At 42.2% G+C, this 14,707-nt stretch overlaps 1 protein-coding gene across 9 annotated transcripts in view; it reads left to right on the top strand.

Moving 5' to 3' along the window:
- LOC134352982 (ecto-NOX disulfide-thiol exchanger 2-like) overlaps positions 1-14,707 on the top strand; it is a 265,715-nt gene that overhangs the window by 29,907 nt on the left and 221,101 nt on the right. The window contains exon 1 of one of the 9 annotated variants that reach the window (XM_063060702.1): positions 3,263-3,792. The exons of the other annotated variants lie outside the window; for them this stretch is intronic. The gene's annotated coding sequence lies outside the window, so the exon portion shown is untranslated. Of the gene's footprint in view, positions 1-3,262; positions 3,793-14,707 lie in introns of those variants that run through there. 9 annotated transcript variants of the gene reach the window in all.

Below are 14,707 nucleotides of genomic sequence, written 5' to 3'. Positions count from 1 at the left end.
AGAAATCTGAGGTGTGGATTTACTGAATGATGCATCAGCTTTTTCTAAGAAATGTTAATAAAATAAAATCATTTCTTTCCCTAACAGCAGATAAACATTATGATCCAGGGAGTGCTGGAGTAGAACATCTTGCAGCAGGCTCTGTTAGATTTTCAGCTGAAAGGCAAGTCTAAGGGGCTGCGAAGTGGTGAAGGTACAAGCTGCAGATGTAATGAGGTAAACAAGAACAGAGATCTTAGTAAATACAGGGATAACTAACTATCTATCTTGTGCCCATGAAATTTATGGATTGAAAATCCAAAGAAAATGTACAGTAACAAATTGCTAAGGGAGAAAATCCCAAATATAATAAAAATACATTTAAATCTCAAAGAACAACAGTATTGGAAAATAATAAACTGGACAGTTTCTGGGCCTAAAAGGTTTTTTTTGAAATACAGCCCACTACATTGGTATCATCTGTAAACTTGTACAGGGAGTAGAATAGGGGACTAAAGAAGCAACCTGGTCAAGCACCAGTGTTGAGAATAATCATGGTGGAAATGTTAACAACAGGAATTCTGCAGATGCTGGAAATTCAAGCAACACACATCAAAGTTGCTGGTGAACGCAGCAGGCCAGGCAGCATCTCTAGGAAGAGGTACAGTCGACATTTCAGGCCGAGACCCTTCGTCAGGGCTAACTGAAGGAAGAGTGAGTAAGAGATTTGAAAGTGGGAGGGGGAGGGGGAGATCCAAAATGATAGGAGAAGACAGGAGGGGGAGGGATGGAGCCAAGAGCTGGACAGGTGATAGGCAAAAGGGGATACGAGAGGATCATGGGACAGGAGGCCCAGGGAGAAGGAAAAGGGGGAAGGGGGGAAAACCCATAGGATGGGCAAGGGGTATAGTCAGAGGGACAGAGGGACAGAGGGAGAAAAAGGAGAGAGAGAGAAAGAATGTGTGTACATAAATAAATAACGGATGGGGTACGAGGAGGAGGTGGGGTATTAGCGGAAGTTAGAGAAGTCAATGTTCATGCCATCAGGTTGGAGGCTACCCAGACTCTCCACTCCCTCCGCACTAATCCTAACCTTACTATTAAACCCGCCAATAAGGGGGATGCTGTTGTAGTCTGGCGTACTGACCTCTACCTTGCCGAGGCACAATGACAACACGCGGATACCTCCTCTTATTTACCCCTCAATCGTGACCCCACTAAGGAGCACCAGGCCATTGTCTCCCACACCATCACCGACTTTATCTGCTCAGGGAATCTCCCATCCACTGCTATCAACCTTATAGTTCCCATACCTTGCACTTCCCATTTCTACCTCCTACCCAAGATCTACAAACCTGCCTGTCCTGGCAGACCTATTGTCTCAGCTTGCTCCTGCCCCACCGAACTCGTTTCTGCATACCTCGACACGGTTTTATCCCCCCTTGTTCAATCCCTTCCTACCTATGTTCGTGACACTTCTCACGCTCTTAAACTTTTCAATGATTTTAAGATCCCTGGCCCCCAACGCTTTATTTTCACCATGGATGTCCAGTCCCTATATACTTCCATCCCCCATCAGGAAGGTCTCAAAGCTCTACGCTTCTTTTTGGATTCCAGACTCAATCAGTTCCCCTCTACCACCACTCTGCTCCGTCTAGCGGAATTAGTCCTTACTCTTAATAATTTTTCCTTTGGCTCCTCCCACTTCCTCCAAACTAAAGGTGTAGCTATGGGCACCCGTATGGGTCCTAGCTATGCCTGCCTTATTGTTGGCTTTGTGGAACAATCTATGTTCCGTACCTACTCTGGTGTCTGTCCCCCACTTTTCCTTCGCTACATCGACGACTGCATTGGTGCTGCTTCCTGCACGCATGCTGAGCTCGTTGACTTTATTAACTTTGCCTCCAACTTTCACCCTGCCCTCAAGTTTACCTGGTCTATTTCCGACACCTCCCTCCCCTTTCTAGATCTTTCTGTCTCCATCTCTGGAGACAGCTTATCCACTGATGTCTACTATAAGCCTACTGACTCTCACAGCTGTCTGGACTATTCCTCTTCTCACCCTGTCTCTTGCAAAAATGCCATCCCCTTCTCGCAATTCCTCCGTCTCCGCTGCATCTGCTCTCAGGATGAGGCTTTTCATTCCAGGACGAAGGAGATGTCCTTTTTTAAAGAAAGGGGCTTCCTTTCCTCCACCATCAACTCTGCTCTCAAACGCATCTCCCCCATTTCACGCACATCTGCTCTCAGTCCATCCTCCCGCCACCCCACTAGGAATAGGGCTCCCCTGGTCCTTACCTACCACCCTACCAGCCTCCGGGTCCAACGTATTATTCTCCGTAACTTCCGCCACCTCCAACGGGATCCCACCACTAAGCACATCTTTCCCTCCTCCCCCCCCTCTGCTTTCCACAGGGATCGCTCCCTACGTGACTCGCTTGTCCATTCGTTCCCCCCCCCCATCCCTCCCCACTGATCTCCCTCCTGACACTTATCCTTGTAAGCAGAACAAGTGCTGCACATGCCCTTACACTTCCTCCCTTACCAGCATTCAGGGCCCCAGACAGTCCTTCCTGGTGAGGCGACACTATACCTGTGAGTCGGCTGGGGTGATATACTGTATCCGGTGCTCTTGATGTGGCCTTCTATACATTGGCAAGACCCAACGCATACTGGGAGACCGCTTTGCTGAACACCTACGCTCTGTCCGCCAGAGAAAGCAGGATCTCCCAGTGGCCACACATTTTAATTCCACATCCCATTCCCATTCTGACATGTCTGTCCACGGCCTCCTCTACTGTGCAGATGAAGCCACACTCTGGTTGGAGGAACAACACCTTATATTCCATCTGGGTAGCCTCTAACCTGATGGCATGAACATTCACTTCTCTAACTTCCGCGAATGCCCCACCTCCCCCTCGTACCCCATCCGTTATTTATTTATATACACACATTCATTCTCTCTCTCTGACTATACCCCTTGCCCATCCTCTGGGTTCCCCCCCCCTTATCTTTCTCCCCAGACCTCCTGTCCCATGATCCTCTCATATCCCCTTTGCCAATCACCTGTCCAGCTCTTGGCTCCATCCCTCCCCCTCCTGTCTTCTCCTATCATTTTGGATCTCTCCCTCCCGCTCCCACTTTCAAATCTCTTACTAACTCTTCCTTCAGTTAGTCCTGACGAAGGGTCTCGGCCTGAAACGTCGACTGTACCTCTTCCTAGAGATGCTGCCTGGCCTGCTGCGTTCACCAGCAGCTTTGATGGTGAAAATGTTGCTCCCTTTCCTTACTGATTAAAATTTGTTGGTCAGTTGCCTGTTGCTATTGACTCTCAAGATCCAGAGTTTGGTGATGAGTTTGCATGGAATAAAGTCTGATATAGGTGCCTTTACTGTCTATATGCTTCAGAGATTAACATAGGGCCAGGGAGATGGTGTCCACCTAAGACCTGTTTCAGTGGTAGACAGATTGTAGTGGTTCGAGGTTATCTGGAAGACAGTGTATGAAGATGGATCAGTTCTTGAATATGGTAAATGTCAGAATCACTGAGTGCTAGTCATTAAGGCGTGTTTTCCTGTTTTTCTTGGGTACCAGGATGATAGTGGTTGTCTTAAGGTAGGAGGAACCATAGCCTGAAACATGGAGAGGTTAAAAATATCTGCAAATGCCTTTGCCAGCTGATCTTCATAGAATCTCAGGATCTGGCCATGGTCACAAACTGGGGCCAGTACTTTCCACGGGTTCATCCTCCAGAAGACTGATCTAGTGTCTGCAACGGTGACTGTAGATTCAACTACACTGGAGACTGTCAAGGTTAGTGGTGACATACCCATTCCCTTTTGTTCAAAGCATGTACAGAATGTGTTAAACTCACTGGGAAGGGATGTGCTGTTGCTTGTGCCTGACCTTTTTTTTGTAGCCTGTTGAAGTATGTAAGCCCTGCTGCAGCTTATAGCTGGAATGGGACTCAATTTTTGACTGGTACTGTCTCTTAGCATCATTTATAGCTTCATATCTTGTTTATATCTTAATTTCTTGTAAATGTCAGGGTCATCTGATTTGAACGCTGCAGATCTAGACTACAGAAAAAAGTGAATCTCCTGGTTCGTCCATGCTTTCCAGTTTGAAAACATCTCTATTGTCCTTTTAGTACACATTTCTCAGCATGCTTCTAATAAAGTCCTTTATGGTGGTGACAAAGTCTCCTAGGCTGGCCAACTGCGTGGACCAGTCAACCAACTCAAAGCAGTCATGAAAAAGCTCATTGGTTTCTTTAGGCCAGCACTCTTATGATTTTCTGGACTGGATTCTCCCACTTCAACTTCTGTTTTTAAGCAGGAAGTAACAGCACAGCCTGCTAGTTCGATTCACCAAAATATGGATGGAGGATGGCCCAGTCATCATCTTAGATGGTTGTACGGCAATTTTTTGAAGGTGCTTAGACCCTGGTGGGACAAGAAACCATGCTGATAGTAATTTGGCAAAACACTCTTGAAATTGGCCTGGTTGAAGTCATTGGCATTGATGAAAAAGGCCTCTGGGTATCCCATTTCAAGGCTGTTGTCCACAGGATATAGTTTGTTGAGTGCAGACTTTGTGTTCGTGTGAGTTGGGACAGACATAGAATCCTAGCACCCTCAGCCCTGATTATCTCTAGTTACATGACTAGTTCAGTTTGGTAAATTTGTCTCCCCAAACCCCTCCATACTAATTTCGTCACAGGTTGTTGGTAGGGCAATTGGGGATAATTATTCTTGTATGGTTTGTTTCTTTTTCCTCTTAGAAATAACGAGCACCTATGCTTTGTGACTCGAGTGCATTAGCAACTTGCTGGTTCAAATTTGGATGTTGTCTAACTGCTCCTACTATCATTAGGTGTTTCTTTATTTTAATTTGAGGTGATTGGCACAGCCATCTGTTTTTATTGCAGGTTTGAGTTGCGTTAGTTTCCCAGTGAACTTCAGTTAAGGGTTACCAAATACAGACACTCTTCCATCACTGTTGGAATAAAAATCTTTTATCTTAGTTTGGACTAAGCCTTAAATGTGGTCTGGCAGACCAAAAAAAACTTCAATAACTGCTGGATCTTGAGGACCCAGTCCCCTATCCTCATGACTTTGGCCTTAACTCCTCAAATGTACCTGCTCCTCTAGTAGTGCTGGGGCTTAACTTTTCATTAAGTTTTGGTTCCAGTCATGTCAGAAGTAACCTCCTTTTCTCCATCCAGCTCATGTAATGTTGAGTTAATTACTTACCTGATGCAGCAATGTTTGTTGAATTCTCCCACTTATTCCCTTGTAAACTTGTATCTACCTTTGCAACTTCTGTCTCCTTCTGCACTTTCTGTGTTCAGCACTATTATACGATCGAAAATCTATCATATGTTGGATCTTACAGGTTTATTCTTATGAATTCATTGAAAACAGGTGATCCTCCAATTTTTCACATCAACAAGTTGGGTGGATTGGTACAGTGTTGAAACTGAGGAAATTAGCAGTAATTACAAAGGGATGAATACTTTATCAACCTCATGTTTTTGTTTTCTAATTTTTAGTAAATTGTTTATGGTTTTTGGAATTTTTCTTTTGATTTGGCATGATGCACAATGTTTTATAGATTAGCTCAAAAAGTCCTCCTTCAATATATTTTAAATTTGGAAAATGAGACAGTAAATTGTGAAAATAGTTGTGGGGGCTGAATACTTTTCAAGGCACTGTATATTGTTATTCCCTCATTGTTTTTCATTCTAAATCCAGAAGCATTGCAGGAGTATATTCACCATAATGACTGCAGTATTTCAAGAAAGTGTCTTGCAGCATCTCCTCAAAGGCAGTTGGAGATGGATGTAAAACGCGGATCATGCTGGGAATGCCCAGAACTCATGACATGCGATGGGGAAAAAAATGCAGAAAATTTGTGAATACCTTCATTGAGTATAAATGCATAAAATGTATAAAAGTCTGCACATTTTGAAAATTTGGCTGCAGTTTATATGTATATGTTGTAGTATTTTTGTTGAAGGTGATAAAATATTGAGATTGATTTTTAACCTTCACTTGTGAACATGGATGCAGAGATTAAATAGTTGATTTTCTGATTATACAGTACAGTAAAACAAAGATATCAAATGGGAGTTTTTATATTATAGCTGCTCATCTGTATCATTGCTTGTGATGATTTGAAATAAGCATCACAGTGAGTAAGTGTAGCAGATATTTCTATTTTTTTTCCTTAGGACTAAATTTTATTTTATTTCATTTGGAGATACAGCATGGAATAAGCCCTTCTGGTCCTTTGAGTTGTGGCAACAGCGCCTACCACCCCAATTTAAGCCTAAGCTAGTCACGAGACAACTTATAATGACCAACTAACCTACCTGGTACATCTTTGGACTGTGGGAGGAAACCCAGAGGACTTGAGAAAACCCACATATTCCATGGGGAGGACAAACAGAGACTCCTTACAGAGGATGCTGGGATTGAAATCCGAACTCCAACGCTCCAAGCTGTAATAGCATTCAGTTAACTGCTATGCTACTGTGGTGCTACAAACATTTAAGTTAAACATTTGAATATACTTGAATGGAAGTTTTAAGTGGAGCCTTTAAGTTGGTCAAATTTTATCACTTTCTCAGAGAAATATGGTGGAGTTGCCCCTTGATGGGAGTTAACTTTTCTGAATGTTTGGGACCTATAGGGCTGCTGTTCAGACATGCTAAAATACTTTTTCTGAGGTTTGGCCTTGGGGTCATGAAGTGTAGCGAACTTGCAAAGGAGAACCAAAATAATTTTTTTTAGGTAAGCAATTTGGTTTTATTCTGGTGTTTGAAGTTTTAGGATAGTGATCACTAACCTTCTTAAGCCCAAGATCCCCTACCTCGACCTCAGTGAAAGGCAAGATCTACCTACTAAATCGTTTAGAGAAAAAACAGCTCAGATTGTACTTCCAATTTGAGGCCTTTTATTTGGGCGAATTGTATTTGAATTACGCAAAATACTTTTGTCAAATTTTCAAATTAATCAAAGAAAACACTGAAACTAGCATATCAAACAGGCCATAGCTGTCTTTCTTTAAGAATATTACAATACTTCACACCTTTAATTCTAAGTTTCATTATTTAATTTTATTTCAACACGAAAAATAAATGAAAAAAAATTGACTGTTGCACTCAGTGTGATGACTGGGACTGAATACTTTCTGCTAGTTCCCTGAAATTTGGCTCATAACTACAGACAGCCAGTCTGAGACAGTCTGTGAGGTGTAGGGTTGCCAACTGTCCCATATTTCCCCCGCTAAGGTAGAACATTCCTATGAAATGCTTTACGCCGAAGAAGCAATCACCATTAATTTATATGGAAAAAAAATTTTGACTGTTCCCAGACCCAAAAAAAACCTACCAAATCATGCCAAATAACACATAAAACCTAAAATAACACTAACATATAGTAAAAGCAGGAATGATATGATAAATACACAGCCTATATAAAGTAGAAATAATGAAAATTAAGCCAAAACCGATTCATGAGGTTAAAAAAAATGGCACGTACGCGCATGTGCACACAGGTGCCCACGCAGGACTTCATGGTCATGGTAGTCTTTCTCGAGGTAAACACAAATGTCCTGGGATTTGACTGCTACTTTTGTCTGTTATTTGGGAGTGAGAAAGTTGGCAACCCTAGTGAGGTGTCTGAAAGTAAGTCAGCTCCTGTACTTAGAGTTAATAATTTTCATCTGTGAAAATGCAATTTCACTTAGATAATTTGACCCGAAGTAGGCACTGACTTTTAGTAGTATAAAACCAACGTGCACACCACGCATTGCTCGGTCCCATCAGTAGTAATTGCCACCAGTTTATGAATGGGGATGTCATTTTCACAAACATATTTTTTTAAACTCGTTGTAAATATCTTCACCTCTTGTTCTTTCCTTTAATTGCAAAAGAGTGAGGAAGTCCTCCTTTGTTGTAAAATCCTGGAAAGCCATTCTGACAAATACAACAAGCTGAGCTGTTTGCATTACATCCAGGGATTCATCGAACTGTAATGAAAAATATTCATGCCCTCTGACGGTGACTCTACCCTCCTTGTCACTGTTGCAGGGCCAAGCAGTATATTGCATATTGCGGTTGTGATGCCGTTTTTGTTTTTAAAGTAATTAAAAACAGTCTCTGCGGTAATGACCATTGCTTCCTTGAATAAATCACCATCTGTAAAAGGCTTCTTGTGTTCAGCCAAAAGGTGACTTACACGAAATGATGCTTCAATAGCAGCCTTATTTTGAGCAGCATGTTTTGTGGAAAACGATTGCTGGGCCTTCAACCCTGATTTCAGCTCAACTTTCCAAGCACGAATTGCGCTCTCTGGGGGTAGGTGTCTTTAAGTTCCTGGTGGTTGGTGTGGTGGTGCCACTCCAGATTCCCTCTTTTAGTCAGTGCTTGTGTTTGGTGGCACAACATACATACACACTTGTCTCTCACCAAGGTAAGTAGAAATTCCTCTTCCCATTCTGGATGGAATTTGTATGTTTTCGCCTTCTTTCGTGGAGCCTCCGCTATGCTATCAGGATATCACGAGCGATTGCATCGCCTCTGATCTGAGCTGACATTTACGTGCCGGGCGGCACCTAATTAATTAGCTTGTTTATTTCGGCTTCTTTTCTTAAAGATGTGTTGTGTGCATCCCGACTACTGCTGTACCACTGCATGCTTGGCGGCCCGGAGGTTGGGGACCACTGCCGTATATTGATGTTTGCGACAGTCTGTACTCTTATCTAATCTGATTGGTCACTTTGATGCAGCACAGGCTACGCTGAAAGTACGTGGCGGGGGAACTACAGACATGAGCACTGGGCAGAAAGAACGGAACTAAACCCCCGCAACCTGGAAACAACCTGTCTTTACAAACAGCTTTTTAGCGAAAATATTGCTATATTACCATTATGTTAATTAGTATTACTTACTTTTATAATGTTCACATTACAGCAGTATTTGTGTATTTATTTTTGATTTTTTCTTCAGGATCTACTGGGAAAGTCTCAAAGATCGACCGGTCGATCACAATCGACGGGTTGGCGACCCCTACTTTAGGACGTTGAGTCTAATTGTATAGCCTTGAGGTGAGCTGTTGATTGTAGTGTGTAGAACCCTGTGTGGGATGCAAGATCAGGTATTATATGGTAGCTCATAGAGTGGTAGACATATGATGTTGAAGTGCTGGAAAAGGAATTGCTGACTGTGGGAGATCAGCAATGTACCACTAAAGGTGGTAAAAGAAGTGCACATAGAAGAGCAAGAAGTTGAGATGGCAGGAGATAGATGGTAGAATAGAGGAAATCAATTTGTGGGGTGACACCAAGTAAGCTCTGGTTCTATTAGCTAAGGTTTAGAACATAGAACATAGAAATTTACAGCACATTACAGGCCCTTCAGCCCACAATGTTGTGCCAACCATGTAGCCTACTATAGAGACTGCCTAGAATTTCCGTAGCGCATAGCCTTCCATTTTTCTAAGCACCGCGTACCTATCTAAGAGGTTCTTAAAAGATCCTATTTTATCCTCTTCTGCCGCTGGCAGTGCATTCCATGCACCTACCACTCTGTGTGGAGAAACTTACCCCGACAACCCCTCGGTACCTATTTCCAAGCATCTTAAAACTGTGCCCCCTCACGTTAGCCATTTTAGCCCTGGGAGAAAGCCTCTGGCTATCCACACGATCAATGACCCTCATCATCTTATACACTTCTATCAGGTCACCTCTCATCCTCGGTCGCTCCTTCGCGTTTCTTGAGTGTTTTCCCAAAAAATAATGGGTCATATACAAATGCAAACAAATCATGATTCTATGGTATTCAAAAATTGTCTTGAGGCATCAAAGAGCATTTCAAGGGTGCATGTTGTTGTAATAATGTAGCAATTCATCTGCAACCAAAAAACTCTCACAAACAAAATAGAATAAATGGTGAGGTTTAATTTGGATAAAGCTTGAGGGATCATTGTTGGCAGTACCTCTGGACAAAAATCAAATAAATCTTCAACACTTAAGATTTTCTTCACACTCCTTGAAGGACCCTACCCTCACTTTTACTAGAAAACATAGAGTTTTATTAGATTTATGGCTCTTTCACAGGAAGTTCAAGAAACTACAGTTGTATTCACTAAATTACACAGATTTTCCTTGTTAATTATTGCAAATATTCTATTAATAATTCATTTATTCTGTGTCCCGCGAAGCGCTGTCTCTTTCTCCTGTTGTTAAACTTGTTGATTTTCTTTTGATTTTAGGCTTGTCGTTCCCATTTTCTGAATTCATATTCAGTGCGCCTCATTTTGAAATGTTGATCCCAAATTCTCATTCTAGTGTTTAGCAAAAAGTTAAATCATGTTTCCATGACACACCTCCCTCCTATTCATTATACTCTCCCCGATGAGACTGTTTCATATTAATCATCCATTCCTCATCTAACTCATTTCTTCTTGTCGCTGAAAGTATTGGTTGATGCAGTGTTATTTCTATTTCCCACTTGCCAAATAAGTCGCATTCTTGTTGGTACTGAGCCAACCTGGTATAGGTGAGCTTGGAATTGATTGTTCCTGCTGCTTCATTCATAGACTTCATTTTTTGTGTCTCATAACCAGGTCTGATTACTTGGATATTTCCCTGCCTTCACTTAGACCTCCTGTTATAAATTTTCATAATAGAAACAGCCATCTTTTTTGCCAGCCATTGAGGCCTTGGAGATGTGAACCCATTGTTATTTTTGTATCACATTTTAATGAAATGACCAATCTTCTTGTTTCCATCTTATTAGGTCTCTGATACCATCACCATTACTTGGTGAAGCTGAAAAAAAATGTTACGTTGGAGTACTGTCCATCATCACACATTGAACCAGTTCGTCCTATTCATTTCATAGTCTTAATTACTACCAGTTTCTTCTCAAAACAATGTCTGATTCAGAATCCTGTGACTATTGGATACCAGAGATTCATTCCTTCAATTAAGTATTATTAATCTAAATAACACGTTTCAAAACACAGGCCTCTATACCTCTCTCTGGCCAAGTGGTTAAGGCATTGGACTAGCGACCTGAAGGTTGTGAGTTCGAGCCCCAGCCGAGGCAACGTGTTGTGTCCTTGAACAAGGCACTTAATCACACATTGTTGTGCGACGACATTGGTGCCAAGCTGTATGGGTCCTAATGCCCTTCCCTTGGCCAACATTGGTGTCGTGGAGAGAGGAGACTTGCAGCATGGGCAACTACTGGTCTTCCATACAACCTTGCCCAGGCCTGCGCCCTGGAGAGTGAAGACTTTCTATGCGCAGATCTATGGTCTCGCAAGACTAACGGATGCCTTTAAATACCTCTCTCTGCAACTGCATTCTTGACTCCCTTATTGGGAAACCCCAGTCAGTGTAGATCTTTAACAATGTCTCCATTTCACTGACAACCAACAAAGGTGTACCTCAAGAATGCATGCTTAGCCCACTGCTGTACTCCCTCCACACTTCAGACTGTGTAGCTAGGCACACCACAAACATCATGTACAAATTCAGCAATGACACCATTGTTGGTAGGATCTCAGAAGGCAACGAGGAGGTGTGCAGGAGTATGATAGATCAGCTAGTTGAGTAGTGTTGCAACAACAACCGCACGCAATGTCAGCAAGACCAGTTCTCATTGAGGTTCACTGGTGGAAAAGGGTGAGAATCTAAAGAGTGGTAGCAGATGGGTACTTCTCTGACTATAACTAGTAACTAGCAGTGTGCCGCAAGGACCAGTGTTGGATCCATTGTTTGTTATCTATATCAATGATCTGGATAACAATGTGGTGAACTGAATCAGCAAATTTACAGATGATACCAAGATTATGTGAACAGCAAGGAATGCTATCAAAGCTTACAGCGGGATCTGGACTAGCTGGAAAATTGGGTTGAAAAATGACAGATGGAATTTTATGCAGATAAGTTTAAGGTGCTGCACTTTTCAATGTTTAAAGTAATTTTATTATCAAAGTACATATCTCACTATATACAACCCTGAGACTTGTTTTCTTGTGGGCATACTTAGAAATCCAAGAAACATAACAAAATCAGTGATAGACCACACCCAACAGGACAAAGAACCAATGTGCAAATGCAAAAGAAAAAAAGGAAATAATGATAAATAAGCAACAAATATTACAAATATGAGATGAAGAGTATTCAAAGTGAATCTATAGGTTGTGGGAACAGTTCAGTGATGGGGTGAGTGAAATTATACCCATTCATTCAAGGACCTGATGGTTGAGGGGTAATGACTGTTCCTGAACTTGGTGGTGCGGGATCTTTGGGCTACTCACCTTCTGGATGGCAGCAGCGATAAGAGATCATGGCCTGGTTGGTGGGGGTCTTTGATGATGGATGCTGCTTTCCTGTGACAGGGGTCCGTGAAGATGTGCTCAGTGGTGGGTAGGACTTTAACTATGATGGACTGGACCATAACCACTATGTTTTGTATTCGGTCAAGGTCATTGGTGTTTCCATAGCAGTCCGTGATGTAACCAATCAATATACTCTCCAGCACACATCTATGGAAGTTTGTCAAAATTTTAGATGTCATGCAAATCTTTGCAAACTTCTAAGGAAGTGCAGGCGCTGTTGTGGCTTCTTTTTAATTGTACTTACATGCTGTTCCCAGGATGGATGCTCTGAAATGATAACACGGAGGAATTTAACGTTGCTGACCTTCTCTGATCCTCCTGGCTCATGGACTTCAGGTTTCCTCCTCTTGAAATCAGTAATTAGCTCCTTCGTCTTGCTGACATTGAGCGAGAGGTTGTTGTTATGGCACCACTCAATGTATAAGTATATCCTATGCTTTTGGAGGACAAACCAGAGTACGAATTATACAGTGAATAGCAAGGCACTAAGGAGAGCATCAAAATAAAAGAATGTGAGAATTTCGATCCATAATTCCTTGAAAGTGGTGTTGCAGATCAATGAAGTTGTAAAGAGAGCTTTTGACACACTGGCCTTCGTAAGTCAAAGTATTGAATAGTGGTGGGATGTGATCTTGAAGTTGATGATGCTGAAATATTGATGATGCCTATTGATCAAGATATTGATGAAGCCTGATTTGGAGTATTGTGTGTAGGGGGGTGAAAAAGAATTTTATTAAAGGTACTAATATGGATCAAACATCATTTTGTCAACAGAGGATTTCATAAAAGCAGACTGGCTCATTTTCAACTATTTACTCGGCAAAGAGAGATAGTGGGTGGCTTATGGTAGGAACAAAACACCAATACTTTAGTTGTGCAGTATTTAATTGGATACTGCATCTGCTTTGTCAGTACTGGACAAAGCAAGCAAATGGTTATTTTTTATAGATAGTGCAGGCATCGAGAGGTATCATACAAGGTTAGGAACTGGGACAGTGTGCAACTGGATCCTTGAAGTATGAATGTGGGATTTGCGTGTGGAATCAAGATTTGACGACTGGGCTGTATTTGGTAGTAAGGACAGGAGGGAGTGTGAAAGATTTGAGAAGCAAGCAGAGAGACAGTGGGCAAAGTCTGGTTTCTCTTCCTATTATCACACTGTTGTGGGGTCTCACAAGGCTTGACCTTAGTCCCTTCCTATTTCCAATATGAATTGTTTTGGAGCAGTTGTAACCTACTTTCAGATTCAAAAGGTTCAAAGGATCATTTATTTTCAAAGTATACAACTCTGAAACTCTTCTTCTCTGGGGAGCCATGAAACCAAGAAATAAAAGAAAGGCAGCACTATCATCAACCCCCAAATCCCACCTCCCCTCACAGGAAAAACAAACAAAAATGGACCAGCAAATCCCCCTCCCCACAAAAAAAAAGATCAGGTGAAAACACAGAATATAAAAAAACTACAAGAATGAAAAAAGTCTATAGTCCAAGTGTATACCCAAAATGCAGAAGACTTTGACGATGCTCTCTGGACGCAGCATCAGGCTCTCTCCTCTCCAGTACAGAGCAATCAACAGATAGGCAGCCAGTGCTCACCCTCCCCCGCATTAGCTCAATGTTTCAATCTCTCGTCACTTTAATTAGCGCACAATGGAAGCTTTAATCAGCGAAATAGTCAAACAGCGGCTTGTACTCCATCCTGCATCCTGTCTGCTACAACATTGCGCATGCTGCCTCAGTCTCCCGGAATCCTCTCAGAGACTGCAGAGTGCTGAAGCACCCAGACAATCTCCAAACTTCCACATTTGCCTCAATCTCCCTCATCGCTTTAATCAGGCGCTGTCCTGCAGCCTGCCTGCCATGAGGTTTGCTCATGCTGCCTCTGCTATCCGGAATTCTCTCAGACACTGCAGAGCACTGGAACACCAAAACGATCTCCAAACAGCAAATCACAGGCTCCAACAGTTCCAGAATCACATTCAAGATGAAAAGCAAATGTAAAAGACATAAAAGAAGTGAAATATATGGTTTACATAAGAATATAAGAAATAGGAGCAGGAGTCAGCCATCTGACCTGTCGAACCTGCTCTGCCATTCAGTAAGATCAACGCTGATCAGACCATGGATTCATCTCCATCTACCTACCTTTTCTCCAGAACCCTTAATTCCCCTAGTATTCAAAAATCTATTTAACCTTGTCTTCAGGATCTATCCAGAAGATGTCGACCGAAGGAACATTGTACGTAGGCACCATCTTGACCAGAAAGGAGAGTCAGATTAGTTTATTGTGATATACACCAGGTTGCAAT

The sequence above is a fragment of the Mobula hypostoma genome, chromosome 10 (genome assembly GCF_963921235.1).
Source record: "Mobula hypostoma chromosome 10, sMobHyp1.1, whole genome shotgun sequence".
In the NCBI taxonomy this organism is placed as follows: domain Eukaryota; kingdom Metazoa; phylum Chordata; class Chondrichthyes; order Myliobatiformes; family Myliobatidae; genus Mobula; species Mobula hypostoma.
The sequence above is the reverse complement of the archived record's forward strand: the minus strand, read 5'-3'. Positions and strand labels throughout refer to the sequence as shown.